Consider the following 17808-nt stretch of genomic DNA (forward strand, 5'->3'; position numbering starts at 1 on the left):
ACAATGGTGGCCACCCAAAGAGTGAGCAAAGAGGAAGTAAGTACAAGGCCAAAAACAGCATAAACAATTGAAAAGGGCTGAAATTCTAGGAGTGAGGCAAGGAACTTCTATTACAAACCAAAAATACAGGGACAGTTCAAGCAAAGTGACCCTCTTTTCATTTAGAGAGAGATAGAGAAGTGTAGCAACCTAGTTGGAAGCTCACCATTACCATTCTGAGTTTCTGACCAATGCCAGTCAGCAGTGCTTTGGAAGAGCCAAAATTCTGTCTGCATGATGAGGAACTATAGAGTGAAGGGTGGAGAGAATAGGATGGGACCAATGAGGTATGTGTTTTATTCTCAGTTTATAGAGGAGGAGACTGAGGATCAGAGGGGTTGGGTCATTTAGCCAGTCATGTACCATTAATTAGTATTAGAGCCACGCTGATCTGTTCACAAAACTTCCTTCTTCTGCTATCTCACATAGTTGACACTGTTAGAGAAAACTCTCCATTCTTCCCCTGATCTTGGGAGTATTAGGAATTCACAAATTATCCACAGAGGCTGGAGTGCAAGACTTCAACTTGTGCAAGTGTGTGAGAATGTGTGTGCATGCACATGCATGTATACACATGTGTGTGTGCATGCACATGCATGTATACACATGTATGTGTGCACGTGTATGTGTGTGTGTGGATATGATAGATTTTATTCATGTAACTTCTTACTCTGGAGTGACTCAGAGCATCATTTTCTCTATCAATCTTCTTTCTTATGTGTCTAATATATTCATTTTGGAATTTGCATTTGAAAAATACTTTATGTATCAGGGATGTACTTTTTTTGTAACCAGATTCATCAAATTCTGTTCCCAAATTTCCCATAAGAAAGCTTGTAGGGGTCACAGAGCAACGAGACAAAGACTGAGCTGTGCTGGTTCCCAGACCTTTGTGGACACTGTAAATTCAGACCAGTTTAATTATCAGCCAATTTGTTATTCTATCATTGCAATGAAGCATTTCTTTCTTATTCACTGAACTAATACAAAATTTCCCCCTTATTGCTGTCTATGATCCAGCCACAGATAACTAGATGGCAATATCACCCTAATTAACTTATAGGCAGAGTGATTTCTGCCAAAGAAGGCATTGCAAAAATTTCTGCTTTTGCTCCAAAATCTACCCTAATGATTTACAGATGATCTCTCATTTTGAGGTAGTTAAAATTGTTACCCATCTGAATTTACTCATGGCTTCAGGTTAAATCAAAGTTCCTTGAGAAAAGTGAAAACATTAAAAAAATTCCCATATTTCTAAATTTTGTTAAATGCCAACATGAGTTACTGAGGCCCCACAGTAAACAGGCAACATCTGGGATAACGTCAGGTAATCTGGAAAGGTCAAAACCCCCCAAATTTAATAAAAGGAATCTGTACATTGGTATGTGTTCTCCTGCATTAGAACTCACTTTGACTTGATACGTTAGCACGACACTTTAAACATCTAGGAGAGGATAGAGAGGACAATGGAAGCCTTTCTCAATATAGATTGAAATCTTCCACAAGAAAGCTTGGCACGGGCTGACATTTGACTGACTTATATCTTTTTTAAGAACCAAAACAGAAAGAATCACTGCACCCGCATTTCACTACTTTTGCTATGGATGATGAAGATGAGGAAGAGGATGAAGAGGATGATAGTGAAGGTGATAAGCTGTGACCTAAATGTATGCTCCATTAACTGTCAATTCACATTTTCTGTCTGTTGCGTTATGATTAATTGCCTGGCTTGGATTAGCAGTAGGCTGTCTCAGATGACTTCTCATGAATTCCAGGAGTCCTTCTTATGAAATGTGATAAAATACTTTTAGCTAAGTTTCCTTCTTTTTCCTTCAGAAAATGCATGAAATCATAGATTGCAGCTTACCCACGCACGAGTAAAACTGGGGATAGAATCTGCTAATCAAAATCACACTAGAAACCTGGGTTGTATTACTCCAGAAAGCCCATGACCCCATTCCTTACTTTCTCACTTGGAAAGAATTCCTGTGAAAGATGATTGGGAGGTATTTTCACATATGCTGCATTTGATACACAATGATGGGATGATCTTCATTTAGCAATAGGAAAGGGACTGGAGAAAACTGGAAATTCGTACTTAGCATTTTCTTCCTGGTCCAACAGCAAAAACATTGATGTCTGTGTGTTGAATCTATACATAGGATCAACATCCTGGGCACGTCTGATTGCCTGTTACACTTAAAATTTGCATTACTTTTTAAAAGTTTTCTCAGTAGCAACATAGTATCCTGTGAGGTTGGTTTTCATGGAATTTCCATTTTGGAGTTGCCAGACTCTGGCTCAGAGAATTTGGGGAGCCTGTGAACCACGCAGCTGGTAACAGTGATGTCAGGCTTAGAAGCAGAACTAATGCTTAGTATTTTTCCTCCCCACAGAACCCCACTCATTGTCCTCTAATACTACAGGTATCTCGTTATTGCCTGAAATTGCATCAGTCCTTCCCTACACATGGGGGGGGGGAATGTCCAGGACAAAATGTAATTCTGAAAAACGTAAGACATGGGCCTGAGATTCATGAGCTAGAACAGCGCTTAAGCTTTTGAATCACTCTGCCTCCCTTCTAGGCTTTGTATGTTTTCAAGAGAGTTCTCAGGAAGCATTTCTTTATGATTATTCAATTGATGTTGATCTCTCAATCAAAAGGTAAATGGTACTCCCTGTAAGATCATATTTATGATTATAGCAAGAAAATGTGTGAGGATATGTGCAATTTGAATTTACCTTTAGCCTAAAATATGTAGAATATATGAAGTCTGAATTTCAAGATACATAGGGTATAGCACTACAAACTACAATCCACTGGACATGATCTCCAGTGAACTTTGGAGATTCTGGAAGCAGTCAAAGGAACATAAGGGTCACTGGGGTCTACTTTTATTAAAGCATTAGGTAGTTTGTATGTTTCTATTTCTCTACGTTGTTTTTCTGTACAATGCAGTATGAATCATTGCATTTCTCATGGGAGAAAAGTCACTGTATTCATCACTTTTTATCAAGCCCAGGAACAATAATAAAAGAAACATTCAAAGAAAGGAAAGTTTGGATGACTTTTGTCATGCAGTCAATGAGAATTGACAAATAGGGTGATGTGGAATTCAGACTTGCATCTAGAAGAACTATTAATATTCTTAGCTCCTCTAAGTCCTATTAACTAGGAAAGTTTGGATTTAGAAAAGAAAAAATAGAATTTAATGTAAACAAGTACTGAATGTACGAAGTCCTTTCCAAAAATAATAGTCCCACAGATTGAGTAGTACTAGATGAATTATTAATTGCAGGATGTGTAGGGGAAATTGGTAAACTAGCTTAAATAGGAGTCTGAAGTAGAAGGTGATAAGATTAGTAGAGTCAATTTTTGCTGAATGTTCTTAGAAGGATTTTTAAATGTTTTTGAGTTCAATTCAACTAAGTGCTTGAGAAGTGGGGTTAGGTAGTTTCCCTGGCAGCAGGCAGTGTACCAGTCCTTAGTGTGAAGTGGCACCAAGTTGCCAGTTCCTGAAGTGGATCAGGAAATGTCTCCACTTGCTCTGTTACAAGTTGAGACAAATGTGTGCTGTTAGTTCAGTTACTCCTTATTAAGATTTACGAACAAGCACCTGTGTTCTTTGGTGCCCGCAAGAGCTAAGAAGTGCCTGGAGGATCCTTGCGGCATACCAAGGAGGCCATGCCAAGGTTTTGACCCCCAGAGCAGCATTCCTGGATGAGAATTTCCATCCTTTCCTTCAGCTGGGAGAAGAAAGCCTGAGACATCTGGTTCCTGATAGAATAGGGGATATTAAGAGAAGAAGCAATGAGCTTCCTAACTTCTCTGCCTTCGGAAGACACAAGTGCTCTCCTATATAACCTGACTTTTTCTTCATCACCTCTATTAAAGCCCTGGGCCAGTGGCTATCAAAATGAAAATGTGATCCTCCAACAGGCAGCAATACTATCAACCAGGAACTTTTCTATCTGTGAGAGGGTAACTGAAAGTCCTACTCCTTGAACTCAGAGCTTGTTCCCACCAAAACTGACCTTTTAACGTGTGAGCTTTACTGCCCCCTTGCACATGGGAGGCATAATTTCAGTGGCTTCTGTGTGCATCTACAGTGCTTGAAGTGCTGAGTCACAGAACACAGTAGGATTAGGAGGTGACATTAAGACCTTCAGTTCATGTTGAGTCTCTACTTGGCGATCTGGGGGTGGAGCATAGTCTAGTCTATAGAGGAGCTCAAGCCTGCACATCTGCACATTGTACAGGTGAGCCAAATGTGTGTGTCTCCTTACCAAGAGACCCTCCTTCCAGCTAGGTGCACATTGTGAGTCAGCCAAGGAGAAGGAATGACGCTTTCAAATGCCACGGGCAGGCAGGTCAATCAGAAAGCACCTTAAGAGCAGCTCTGTGCATTGCAATGATGAGATCAAGCAGTGGAAAAGGAAGGAAAATGAAGATGGAGTTTCTGTTTTGAAATTGCATCTTAGACAAAGAATCATACTGTTCTTGTGGCTGAGGCACCTACAGGTTAAATGATTTGCCCAAGGTCATATAGAAAGTCAGTGTCAAGAATAGGCTCAACTAAGAATCCTGAAAGTCATAGTTTTTAAAAAGCAGCCCACAGTGGTTCAATTTCTTGAACAATTCCTGCGTGTGAATTCAGCTGCTTGCATGCCCTGCCCTGGAAGATGTATTCTCATTGTATGTACACCCACGAACTCAGTATATAGGAAGTTGCCTCTTAGATGTGGGGTAATTTTGAACTCCACGGTTAAGAATTTTCTCCAGTCCATATCCATAAGGTGATCAGATTGTTGTAAGATGCTGTCTCAGTATGTTTTGTGTCTCCATAACAGAATACCACAGACTGGGTAATTTGTAAAGAAAATACATTTATTTCTCACAGTTCTGAGGTTCAGAAGTCCAATATCAAGGTGCTGGAATCTGGTGAGGACCTCTGTGCTGTGTAATCCCATGGCGGCAGGCTGATGGACGAGTGAGTGTGAGAGAGCAAGATATGAAACTCACAGCCTCCAGCGCTATTATAATGGGCATTAATCCATTCATGAGGGTGGATCCCTCATGACCTAAACACCTCCCATTAGGACCCACCACCCAACACTGTTGCATTGGGGATTAAGTTTCCAACACATGCTTTTTGGGGGACACATTCAAACCAGAGCAGATGCTGTTCTCTCATCTCTCAGGATTTGCTCTCACTTGGGCCATATGTTAAGGAAGCAACAGTTTAAAAAGAGAGCCCTCCTTCCCCCACCCACTCATACTTTCCCATCCTCACTTGGCTAGTAAAGAATAGCGTAGCCTCTCATGTAGCCTCTTCAGTCTACAAGAAAGTTCCTCATAAAGGGCTGAAGAACTGAGCTGATTAGGTGAAAGGTGTTCAGGCAAATCGTCAGGAATCACGTCCTTGCTTTCTGGAAACTGAAAGGGCCAGTGGGCAAGACTTAATGAAAAGCTGCTGTGTTGAGTTCCATACGTCCACCTGCAGGTCCCCCTAGGGACTGCAGGCCTCTCTGATAAACGATTGCTTAAGATGCCCTGATTTCTGGGGTCCAAAAGTCTATGTCATTGCAAAGAATCCTGGATGGATTTCAAAAAGAAAGTACGTTCCACTTTATTTAGGATGGCTCTTCCAGCGTGAGTGTCTTTGCTGCTTCCGACTGTTGCCCTCCCATAAATTATTATTATAATGACATTCCCACTGACCCAAACCCCTCGGTCTTGGCTCTGTGCACATGTATAAATCTAACAAAGGTCTGTACAGCTCTAATCGTCCTTTCCTAGTACTTACAGAGGATAGCATTTCTAAGTGGCTTTATTTTACATTATCCTCAGTGTTTTGTCAAAGAAGCAAAGGAGTCAAACGTGCCTGTGTCCAGTTGGAGACCTACGAAACCTCTGTGGTCCAGCTTTTATTTCTGAATAGACAGGGTCGTTGATAGGTGGACTTCATCTTTGAATATAATTGTGTGGGTTTTTTTTTTAATCTGTCTCTAATAAATATATAATCATAGAAAGTGTATTACTCAGGCAATTATTTAAATAGATTTACATCAGAAGATGTTTCTGGTGTTTCTAGCCTGTTTAGCATTCAGAGTGATATGGACTATAAAATTATTTAAATCTAATGATTAGTTGTTTCAAAAAGTTGCTGCTGTTAGGTTGATAACATCTCCTGAAACAAAATAACAGTACCAAATGAAACATTTCTCTTCCCTCCCTCTCTCCCCTCCATTAGTTAAGGCTCAGTTTTGTTATGAGCGTTTACAGATTGTTCTAAATAGATTTCAAATTCTGTTATTTCTTCCTCACCATTGGCGTGGATTACAAACCTATCATCCTGGTCACTATAATTAACAGTGCTCACGTTTATTAATTGACTATAGTTTTTAGTTTCCAACCCCACCCACACCCGTAAAACCTGCCTTGCCAGGCTTTATGACTTAAAATAGACACAAAGCTATATTCAGGATTTATAGGCTAACAAATATTACAGAGACATGATATAAGTGAAATTAATATGGGAAGTTTACCTTTGAAGAAGGAAAGACAACCATGCTTTAAAGGGCCTATGCAGGCCTAAATACCCTCTCTCTTCAAAACGGTCAATGCTGTTTAGACTTTTCCACAACCATTTTGTTGCCACGTTTTTAAAATACAGGAGAAGAACCACATTGCCTGCATAATGATGGATGCGGAATTCAACCTCAGAGGAAAGTCAAGCTCTTCCTGGGAGGGTTGAATCAGGCTTCCTTGCTCTGTCTTTTCGTTTGCATTATTCAGTGGAAAAATACAAAGTGGCATAATGATGGGAATAAGTTATCTTTTATCAAATCTGACTTTAAAATTCAGGTTATGTAAAACATAGAAGCGCATAGGAAATTCAATCAGAACCTCCAGTCACATTGTGTACTCTCTGTTCTTGGGCAACTGAACACTCCGCTGAGTCCATGCCTGGGAGCAAGTCTCAGATTCGCCCTTCCTGGCTAGAACACCTTTTGCCAGCAACTTCCACCAGGGGAAGCTCTGAGCACATCACTGCTTCACAGGCAAACTGCGAAATTCAGGCAAGACAGGGCAAAGTAGGCGGCAGGGGAAGCTAACAAAAAGTCCTGAAATCGCTTTTGTAGAAACTAATGAGACTGGGTTTCTTTAGGATTGTTACACTGTGATTTAACTACCAGTAGGGAATGCAGAGTGGAGTAAAGATGGAGACAATATTTGGAATGAAAATCTTCCAGAACCTAACTTCTTTAATGGAGAAAACCCACTTACTGTTTGAGAAGTATAGTCCTTCAAAGAGCTGAAATCACTGTTTTGCTTCTTAATCCCTCATCTATAGGTTACTGAAAGCTTCTCTCATTCATTCTAGTTCACCTTGGTTTTACACACACACACACACACACACACACCCTCCCATAAATGATAAATTCGATGTCTATAGAAAGACAGTCACCTAATTGCACAGTGAAGCAGAAGAAAGCCTTGCAAATGGTATACAATTTTCAAAGTGTTCCAAGCCTTAGGCAAAAGCCTTTCAACTGTGTCTAAAACTGAATGATAAAATATGTTGTACAAATTATCTGTGAACAGGAAACATGTGGTAGTGGCAGAGGACTGAAATGTAACACTTGTAAAGAAATGGGAACTGCCAGTCATTTAGACCCTTTCTTTCTTTCTTTTTTCTTTTTCTTTTTTTTAAGTTGCAAGTTTCATCATTTTTTTTTTTTTTTTTTACCCTCCGTTGATGTTCAAGTTTATAATAAGACACTTATCAGATTACACCGGGCCAATGGCAGCTTTATTTTAGAAACAACAACAAAAAAGAAACAGATGAGGCTAAAGATTTGGTGTTGCCCATCCCCTCCCGCTTTGTGGGACTCCTTAAAATCTCTCTGCTCTGTTGTTTGGAGCCCTGGTGATTTGTGGGTGGAATTTTTGAAAGGATGGAAAATCTCCTGAAATAGGAAACATGCAAAGCTCAGGTGACTGCAAGTTGCATAAATGTTTCTCCATCCTTTATTTTCATGAAGGCAAAGGTGCTGGTTAATCTTCACTAAAGGGCAGAAAGGCTTCCACTGGGATGCTCTCTGCTCTCTCCTCACACTCCGTGTTGCTCTTCGAATGACTTGTCAGAGATTTTCTCTTTCCAAGATGCATCCGTTCTTTCTCAATGAAGTCAGTCAAGATTGCCTGTGATCCCTGCTGAGGGAATTTGTGATTAACCCCTACTATATGTCACCTAGTCTCCTCAATCCTTGATGAACTCACACAAACTATATATATATATATATATATATATATATTTCAAACCGTGTGCAGCTCTCTGAGGAAAGTTAAAATGTTAGTAAATTTCATATTTAGAGAAAAAAGAAAAGAGAGGGAAGTCTGTTCTGCTACATTTGTTTTCTATCAGGAAGTTACTCAGCTTTCATCTCAGTGCTCAGTGGCACCCTTATTTTAGCTTGTCTTTTATCACATGACTGCTTGATGACCTTTAAGTTAGCATGCTTACTATTCTGTCTAGTATACAGATCTGCCTCCTTATTATTGGGGCTGACCCTGGATGAAATGCCTTGGGATAGTCATCAAAAATGGAAGAGGAGAAAACAGTTTAATTTGCAGCCCAAATTCCATCACCAGCAAAAACAGTTAGTTGAAACAGTCTCCTCCTAGTGAACAAGCATGGGCATTAGACTGGCATAGTCTGCACAGTCAAATACATATCCCCCCCATTCCTGGAGCTAGACATTACATCATCCTGCTCTGACGTTGCAAATTGTTTCCTTCCTTCCCTCTCTCCCTCCCTCCCTTTTTGCCTCCCTCCCTCCCTCCCTCCCTTCCTTCCTTCCCTCCCTCCCTTCCTCTTTCCCTTTATTCCTTCTCACTTTCCTCTTTTCTTTTAATTGTACAAATTATTCAACACTTCTTTTGTGTCAGTCACAGAAAGCAGCTGTGGTTTTGATGGTGAATACGGTATGGTCTATCTCAGGAGTTCTTGGTGTGGCAGGAAAACTGGAACAAATTCATAGAAGGAATCACAGCACCAGACTTCTCTCTCCCAATATGCCAGAGTGTGTGTCTTGCACTCTTCAAGACACAGTTATCACATTTTGGTGTTCTTGCAGTATTGCTTTGGCATGCCAATCTTTCCATCCAATTTCCCTGCATTTCAGCACGTTGCTTAGAGGGCATATGGTTCTCCTTCTTTCCCTCTGTCTCATACAATCATTCCTACCTTTATAGCTTCCTAGTCTATTTTTTAAATCCTATTCTGCAATGTCTCCTTTTCCCTTTTTATTTAGCAAAGTTCCTCCACTTCTTGTAAGATATATTATGTGGGCACTTTTTTAATGAAACATCTGCTAACACTGGTTGTTTCTCATTTAGAGTATTTACACATTTTGGTATAAATTGGATATGTTTTATTTTTCTCTCACACTGATCCTGTATCATTTCTCTTTTTACCACAAACAAGACTGAGAGCAAGAATTAAATCATACACTACGTTTTTAAATAAACTCAAGGGCATCTAATGATAATAGCAAACATTGGTTGAGTACTTATTGTCCCATAGGCAATGCTCTAAGCTCTTTCCACCTGCTATGCCATTTCATACTCATGATAATCTTATGATGTAGAGTATTACTACTTTCTACATTTTTTTTTTTGGCAAGGAAATTGAAGAAGAGATTTTTAAAGCTAGCTTGTTAAACTGGCAAAGTAAAATTTAACCTACAGATCTTGGCTCCAGAGTCCATGCTCTCTTCTGCCGAGCATCTAGGAAGTTTTCAATAAACATCTGTTCAAGTGAACTGAATGGGAGACAATTTGCAAATCTGAGAACCATTGAGAAGCCTGTTACAGGAATGCCTCATGGGTGAATGAAGGGAGCAGATAGTGAGTACATTTTTTTGGTCATATGAATGGGTTTTGAGGTTCGCATGTATTTAACCTTCACCCATTACAGGGCATATTTTGCCATGCGGACACGTGGAGGAATCTGGGGAAAGTGAATGCACAAGGTAGGCAAATGGGCTTCATTATGGTTCTCTGGCTCAAAAAAGAGCCAAGAAATGTAATAGACGAGTTAGCCCATTAGTGTTGCAATGCATTTTTAAATGTGTTTAAGAAATTTCCGGTGCTTCACAAATTCTGTTAACTTGTTGCTTAGATGTTTCCTACTGATGTCCTTCTCTCTTTCCTTCTTTCTCTTCCTCCATCTTTCCTTACTGTGGTCATAGGACTAAATGATAATTGTGCAATTCTGGGGATTGTACTAAAGTCAGAAACAGGACATAAACTCCATTGTCACACACAGAATCTTTTTTTTTTTTTTCTTAGTGAAAATACTAAAGTATTAGCACTGTTTTCCACAGTCAGATATAGGGAATGCCGTTATCCATGACATCAGAGCCTTGGTAAATGGAGCAGGACGTTATATAACCCTGCACCTGCAGGCCTGTTTCCATGGGCGAAGCCAAATTTGTAACTGTGCCCTTTGTGGTCTGATAATCTCAGAGAAAAGAATGACTCTTGAACTTTGCCCAGTGGTCATTCTATAGCTAGTTATATTACATTTTCATCTAGTCTGCATTTTCCTCTCATAAATGGCTGTTGATAGCCTGAGGAGAAAGGCAATAGATGCGTTATGATTAGTTCCTAAACTATATAACATGATTACATTGTAAACAAAACCCTTCAAAGGTCCAGGTCCTTGCACCAGCCAAGAACATGTAAAACCATCTGGTGTGTACACTGTAGAAGGTCTCCCCTAGTTAGAGGAGATAGTGACTGTTTCTTGCTGACTAACAGAATGGAAGAAGCCATCCTCCTCTCCACTCCTACTCTGACCATTACTGTTTGCATAATCAATCAATTTTCCACTGAACTCTCAATAATCCTTTATTTTGCCACCCACATAGGGATTTACTTGGACTATTTAAGCATTTCCCACTCTGGGCCTTTCATTATCTGTAGTCACTTCTATCTCATGCCTTTAGGTATCTTCAATCCCCAGGCTATTCTCCTTGTATCCCAGGCTCTCTGACTTCTCTTTTATCTTTTCTACCTCTACATCCAGCCTAGTCCCTTGGGCCACTTCATCTGCATCTCCCTATAGCCTTAATGTCCTGGCTGTTCTCCCTTTCCAGCTGAATGTATCCCCCGCCCCATGCCAGACCAAACCCTCCTAGAGCTGTTGAGCAGCTCTGAACAAAAGCACATACCATTTGTATTCCCACATGCCCCTGGTCCATTTCAAGCCTTTATGTTTCTCCTTAGACTTATTTTCCTCATCTCCATGCTTATTCCCAGCAGATTCTGAGCTTGTCTCCGGTTCCGGAAGAGAACGCTCAGGCTTGAGTTTTCTCAACCTCACACCCCCATACCTACAAATGTATTTATGTAGGTTTTCCTCAACTCTTCCCTCAGTAAGTTTCCTCTCCCTCTCTCCTTTGTTCTTTCTTCCCTTCTGTCCTGCCTCTCTTTCCATCCTCCTTCTATCTCCAAATAAACAGAGAAAAGCTGCTTTCTATTCTCTTCTCATCTAACTTCCAGCCAAGTTTTGCCTCGTTTCACACTTTTCTCCATCGATTTTCTCTTCTCTTTATAAAGTTTTTTTTTAACTTCCTCTTTTCCGCTACCCAATTTTCATCAGCATAGAAACATACTCAAATCTCTCCCGTCAGTAAAAGTCTTATTCATATTGTACCTTCTTGCAGCCATTGCGTTATTCCTCTCCTGCCCTTCATAGCCAGGCTGCCTCAGCAAGAAGTTGACACCAGCAGTGGCTACTATCTCACTTCTTTAATCTGCTGAAGTCTGCCTTCTATTCCAGCACTCCTCTGGGACTGCTCTTTCTAATGGCAATCATTTCCAGATGCAGGATCCGGGGAACAATTTACAATCCACCTGCTCACCTGATAGCTTGGCAATATTTGGCATTGCTAACTACTGTCCTTTTGAATTTCGCAACTTCTCTTTTTGCTTTTAAGACACTAAGGTACCATGGTTTTCCTCTTTCCTCTCTGATACTCCTTAATTTCCTTTATTGACTACAGTTTCCCATACCACCACTAAATACTGGGAGTCACAAATATTCCCCTTAAATGCCTTTTCATGCTACACTCTCTCTGTACGCCATTCCCTCTGCTTTCTACCATGTAAACACAAAATTCTCCTGTTTGTATCTTCAGGCCTGATTGCTCTTTCTAGATTAAGACTATGCCGTTGACTTCTTACTCTATATTTTTACCTGGACAAACAAAGTTGCCTTAATCATGGTATATTCAAACAGAATGCCTCCACTCTTCCTTTCTTTGCCACCCACACAGTTGTCTGATCCAAATACAGAGGAACTATCCTAGGTTCCAACTCTTCCTGATACCTGAGAGCAACTTCATTGACAAATCTTGTGATTTCCTGAGCTCCCTTTAATATATCCTCTCAACTTCTCCATGATTGCCCTTGCTTAAGCGATTGCTTCTCACTTAGGGAGTGGGAGATGCCTGTCTTCTAGGCATTAACCATACCACGAGCCTGCCATTGCTCTCTCCCTCTCACCGTGTGTCCTCTGCTTCCTTCTGCTTCCTCCTACTGCATTCCCACTCAAGCACTGCTGTCTTTGGAATGCCTGTCATGACTTACTCAAGTTGTCATTCCCTTCTCCGTGATTTCGTATTTCCCCTTATTCTAGTGGAACACTTTTATCATTTTGCATAACAAATACTTATTTCCTTCTCCCTCCAAAACTAGACTGTGAGCTCCCTAAAGGCATGATCTTTTTGTTTATTGTTATGATGCATCCCATATTTGTCAGCACCTGACTCAGTGCTTGGCACATGTTTTTGAAAAATACAAGAGAGAATGCATAGCTTAACATTTCCAAAGAGATTATACACTTCCTCATAGCTCTCTGCCACCAATGTTTTGCACTTATTTAGTTGGTGAACTGAAAGGGAGTGGGTCATTGCAGAGTGGAAAGAACACTGATTAACCTTGAGGAGAACTAGGCTGGTCCGGGTAATTAGGTATACGACCTTGGGCAAGAAATTGCTTCTCTAGGTTTCTGCTTTCTTATCTCTAAAATCAGAGAAGAGGATTAGATCATAAAAAAGATACTGCCAGCTCTAAAAATATTATAACCTGAAATGCTTTCTTCTAAAATTCTAAACAAGGTGATTATTAGTTTTAGATCCTTGGTTAAGATCCCAGAATGTGTGCTTAGATTTTCCATAAACCATGTGAAATTGCATTCAAGGTTTTATTGTTGTTGTTACTTGCTGTACAGGAGCCTATGAATTGATAAATAATATCCAGTCTCTTCTATTCTTTAGTAATGGGACATTTAAAGATTTAATTGATCACATGATCACTAAACAAGTGTATTTTGCAGTCTTCTGTGCAGTTGGATGTGACAAAGTGACAAGGTTTTGAGTATGCAAGTAACTGAAGGAATATGAGCAAAAGTGATATGGGCATATTTTTTATAACCATGTACCTGACCTCCATTTCCTATTCCTCTCTTTTCTTGGAATGGAGCATAAATATGGTGATGTTGAACAGTTTTGTTTAAGAAATGCAATACCTCAGAAATTAACAGACCGTTAAATCAGAAGGAACCTGGGTCCCTGAATGACCTTCTGTAGCTGAAGCTGTACCCCATCATCCCAGACTTTTCTGTAAAAGAGAGTTAACCCTTCTATCTTGTTTTAGCGATGGTTATGTTAGTTTCTCATAAAGGCTTGAGCTAATATTGATCCCAGTACATTTGCACACCTGCATTTTTGGAAAGAGGGCCCATAGATTTCACTAAGTTTGCAAAAGGCTCTGTGACCCCATGTGACAGATTAAAGATGGCACATTCATTGACAGATCTCCCATTGAGAAGCGAGTTTAGGTTCCTTGCCCTTGAACCTGAATAGATTCTGTGACTGCTTTGACAAATTGAACACAGTGTAAATAAAGTTGTGTCAGTTTCCAGCTCAAAGGCAAAAGAGAATGGTAGCTTCCTCCTCCTGCCTCTTGGAAAACTGGGTTTTGGAACCCCACCACCGTGCTGTCAGTAAGCCCAAAAATCCATAGAGGCATCTATGTGGAGAAGCTTCAAGGCGCTTCTCTTCTTCTTCTTCTTTAAAACTCACAACAATGCCTTGAAGAATATATTAACGTCCTTATTCTACGGATGAGGGAAACTGAGCACAAGGCATTTCAGTCACTGACTTACCTAAGGCTACTATTAGGAAGTGGTAGATTTCAATCTTGAACCCTGCAACCTAACCCCAAGTCTTGCATATTTCACCGTTTTGCTATGCTGCTCAATAAGGTGCTACTATGTGTTAGAAAAAGTTGTAAAAAATTCAGTTAAATTTGTTATTTAACAGTCTTTTTGCCACTGGACTTTAAGTATGGTAAGCTAGTCTTCATATGTTTCATTTCTATTTTGTGGCTATACCTTGAAACTCACATCAAAATTTAAAATATTTAAAAATATTTTATTGTGAGCTACCCAAAAAGCACTGAGAAGTGCAATTTTGCAATTCTGCTAACAATTACCAAGGTCTTATTATTTTTCCCCCTTTCCTCCAAGTATATGTACTTTAAAGTATCTTGGTATTTGAATCATATTCCGCAGCACGCACCTCATGTTCGCTATGTCTTAGAGGTGCATGCCTAACATTCCCATCCGTAAGTTACCACTGCCTTTTCTGTACACGAATCCAACTGTTCAATCTCTGCTCATGTGCCTTCTTGAGATTCTGTTGGAACATGCCCAAGTATTGCCTGAACATGACCCCTTTGTGTGGATTCATGCACAGTTATATGCACAGCCAATCTGCCAGTCCGGACTGACAGCCTCACACCAAAGCCTCCATTTCTCAGCAGGAATCCAGCAAACCAGATGTCAAGTGCATATTTCCTGAGTACTTTATGGGATCCACAGAGAGGCTCTCACAGTATGCTTCAGGCCTCAGTTTAGTGCAACTTGTCAAAATGAATTGTTTCATTTCTCTACCACACATGCCAGGTTGAGAGGAAATTTTTAAAAGAAAATACTGCGTGAGGGTTTAGGCTTTCATATTCTTTATTAAAATCCCATGGACTTGTGGTTGGGGTAAGGTCCTGAGGCTGGGGCTGGGGCTGAGTGCAGGAGACTTACTTCTTGAATGAGGTGGAAAGTAGGACAGGATCCTCTGTCTCAGCATATTCAACCACAAGATGAGAGAAGAATTCCCTCCATGAGCTTGAGAACATCCCCAAAGCAGGCTGGGAAGACTCATGACATTAGGGCACAAGGCAGGGTTTCAAGAAGGGGTTCTTTCTCCCTAACCTGGAGAAATGCAAACTTTAGTAACAGGGCATCGGACACATTCTCATTTGCTTTCTGGATTTTTCTGACCTGGTGTTCCTCATTGAATCATACATGGCTATTTACTTATTTCATAAATGCACAGTGGAATTCTTCTCCATGAATACTTTGGCATCTACAAGTTAATCTTTCATGCAAAGGACACCTTCAGTACATATATAACTTGGTTTCTGCTTCAGATCAAGTGGGTTAAGAACACTGGGTTTGCTACTCCTTAGTGAAGTCTTTGGGAAAGTCACAGGCTCAGTTTTCACATGTATAGAGTGAGTGGAGAGTTTGCATGTCGTTCAGTATTATTGCCAGTTAACTGGAAGACTACGTGTGTCATGCTTAGCCAAGTCCTTCACAGAGTCAGTACTCCATATATATTAGCTGTTATGTTTATAATACTATTGATATTGCAATTCTAGTAATTATTGTTGATTCTTACCCATTACAGCCCTTTCATCAACTATATTGCAAGATAGAGGTCTTCTGATGACATGGAAGTTAATCACACATTCTGCTTTCTAAATTAATGGCACCATATTTAGTGTAGGTTCCCAGTTCCCTCTGAATGGAGTTTCATGCATTTTCCACCATCATTGACTTTATTTGTTGTCCTTAACTTTTTTAGTTCTCCATCTATCAGCCACAGCCTGACTTCTGCACCCTGTTCCACTTTTGACACTGAGTGACAATTTCATCTAACCTGAACAGATGGTCCCTGACCTTCCATGATTTGACTTAGAATTATTCAGTTTATGATGAGTTTGTTGGATTGTAACTTCATTGTATGTCAAGGAGTATCTGCATTTTCGAACCAAGCTTGAGAAAACACACTACTTCAGTGGGTTCAGAGCGAGCAGCCACTGGCAGGATATTGACCAAGCTGTAGACTGAACATTTGCACTCGGATTATTCTTGGTGCCCACAAAGTCATTGCACAGTGGGCAATGGTCACTGCTTTGGTTTGCCCTGTTCAAGTCCCTGAGATCCTTACTGTTACTGTATCCTTGTCTCAAAACTCAGTTTATGTGTGTCTGGAACTTACTGGACAGTCTCCACCCAGGACACAACCCCCATTATCCTTCAGACTGATATCCTAGAAGTGTATGACATTCTACAAGCCCACTTGACTGCAGACATCACCTACCCCCTCCTATACATATCCATATCCACTCCATCCAGCTTCCTTTGAAGCTTTTTCACAAACTACTTATCAACTCCAATCTACTCCCCCAGCCTCCCTTAATTATTACAATCATCATTGGTCTTTTGCTTCTTATTATTTTCCTTAAGTATGCATTATATTTTCCTTTGTATGAGATTTGCCTCTTTGAAGGTAAAGATCACCTCTGAGATTTCCCTGTAACCTCCACGTGTCAGCCCTGATGCACAATATCTGTTACTAGATAGCTTGATTGAGTTACCGAAAAAAGAAAGAACTTTCTATATTTGCATAGCTAAAAATCGTGGAGACTGTCAAAAAGACAGTATGTTAGAGAATGTACATTTCAACTAAAGGAATCATGACCATAAAGTATTAAGACTTTGGTTCAAATATTAGGTCTTTCACCTACTCATCTGTTAACTTTGGACTAGAAATTTAACTTTTTATTGTCAGTTTGCTCATTTTAAAAATAAAGATAATATATTTGCTTATTCTTTTCTTGAGGACTGAATTCAATAATGTATGTGAAAATGCTTTGGAAAGTATTACTATTACAGGGCATTTTATCTTTATAAAATAGTGTCAAGATGAATTTCTGGTTTACCTTTTTAGTATTACCACAATCCTTATATCATAACTAGATAATATTTAGTTTTGAAGAAATGATTCCGCTACTGAGACCTGTGTACTGTTTCATTCCTCATTTGCAGGTGTATTATTGATTCAAAACTGTTAACTACTGTTCCACTGGGAAGATGACCATGACTGTCTTACTCGTATGGGCACATTCAGATCCCACATAGAAAGAGAAGTACTTATACAAGTTCCTGGCCTCAAAAACTGAAATGGGAAGAAGAAAGATTCTTATAAAAGAAAAAAAAAAAAGACAAGTAAGTACAATTCATTGGTTCTTCTCGGATCAAACTGCTGCTCTTATGCACTTGAGTTGAGCTTCTATCCCTTGTTCCCTGTGGGAGGGCTCTGGGAGGCAGCCGAGAACATGGACACTGGTGATTTGGGAGTCCCTCAATGATGTTGTAAACAAAAATGAAAGAGGCTGGTTTGACTTTGATTTTTCCCTTGAATCAGTTACTTTTTAAAAGCCAATTACTTCTAGTGAATATTTGTCTTTCCTGTTCAGCAAATTATTTATTTAAATAGTTCTTAAGAAACAGCTCTTCGGAATTCTGTTTAAAAGGAATGCTTTGAACATCTAAGGTACAACATTCC

The 17808-nt window shown here is 39.9% G+C and overlaps 1 protein-coding gene across 2 annotated transcripts in view; it reads left to right on the forward strand.

The window, feature by feature from the left end:
* Nucleotides 1-17808, forward strand: part of TMEM182 (transmembrane protein 182) — a 416631-nt gene that overhangs the window by 218860 nt on the left and 179963 nt on the right. For both annotated transcript variants that reach the window (XR_012421977.1, XR_012421978.1), the window contains exon 5: nt 17289-17468. The gene's annotated coding sequence lies outside the window, so the exon portion shown is untranslated. The remainder of the gene's footprint in view (nt 1-17288; nt 17469-17808) is intronic.

This window comes from Macaca fascicularis, chromosome 13, assembly GCF_037993035.2.
Source record: "Macaca fascicularis isolate 582-1 chromosome 13, T2T-MFA8v1.1".
Classification (NCBI taxonomy): domain Eukaryota; kingdom Metazoa; phylum Chordata; class Mammalia; order Primates; family Cercopithecidae; genus Macaca; species Macaca fascicularis.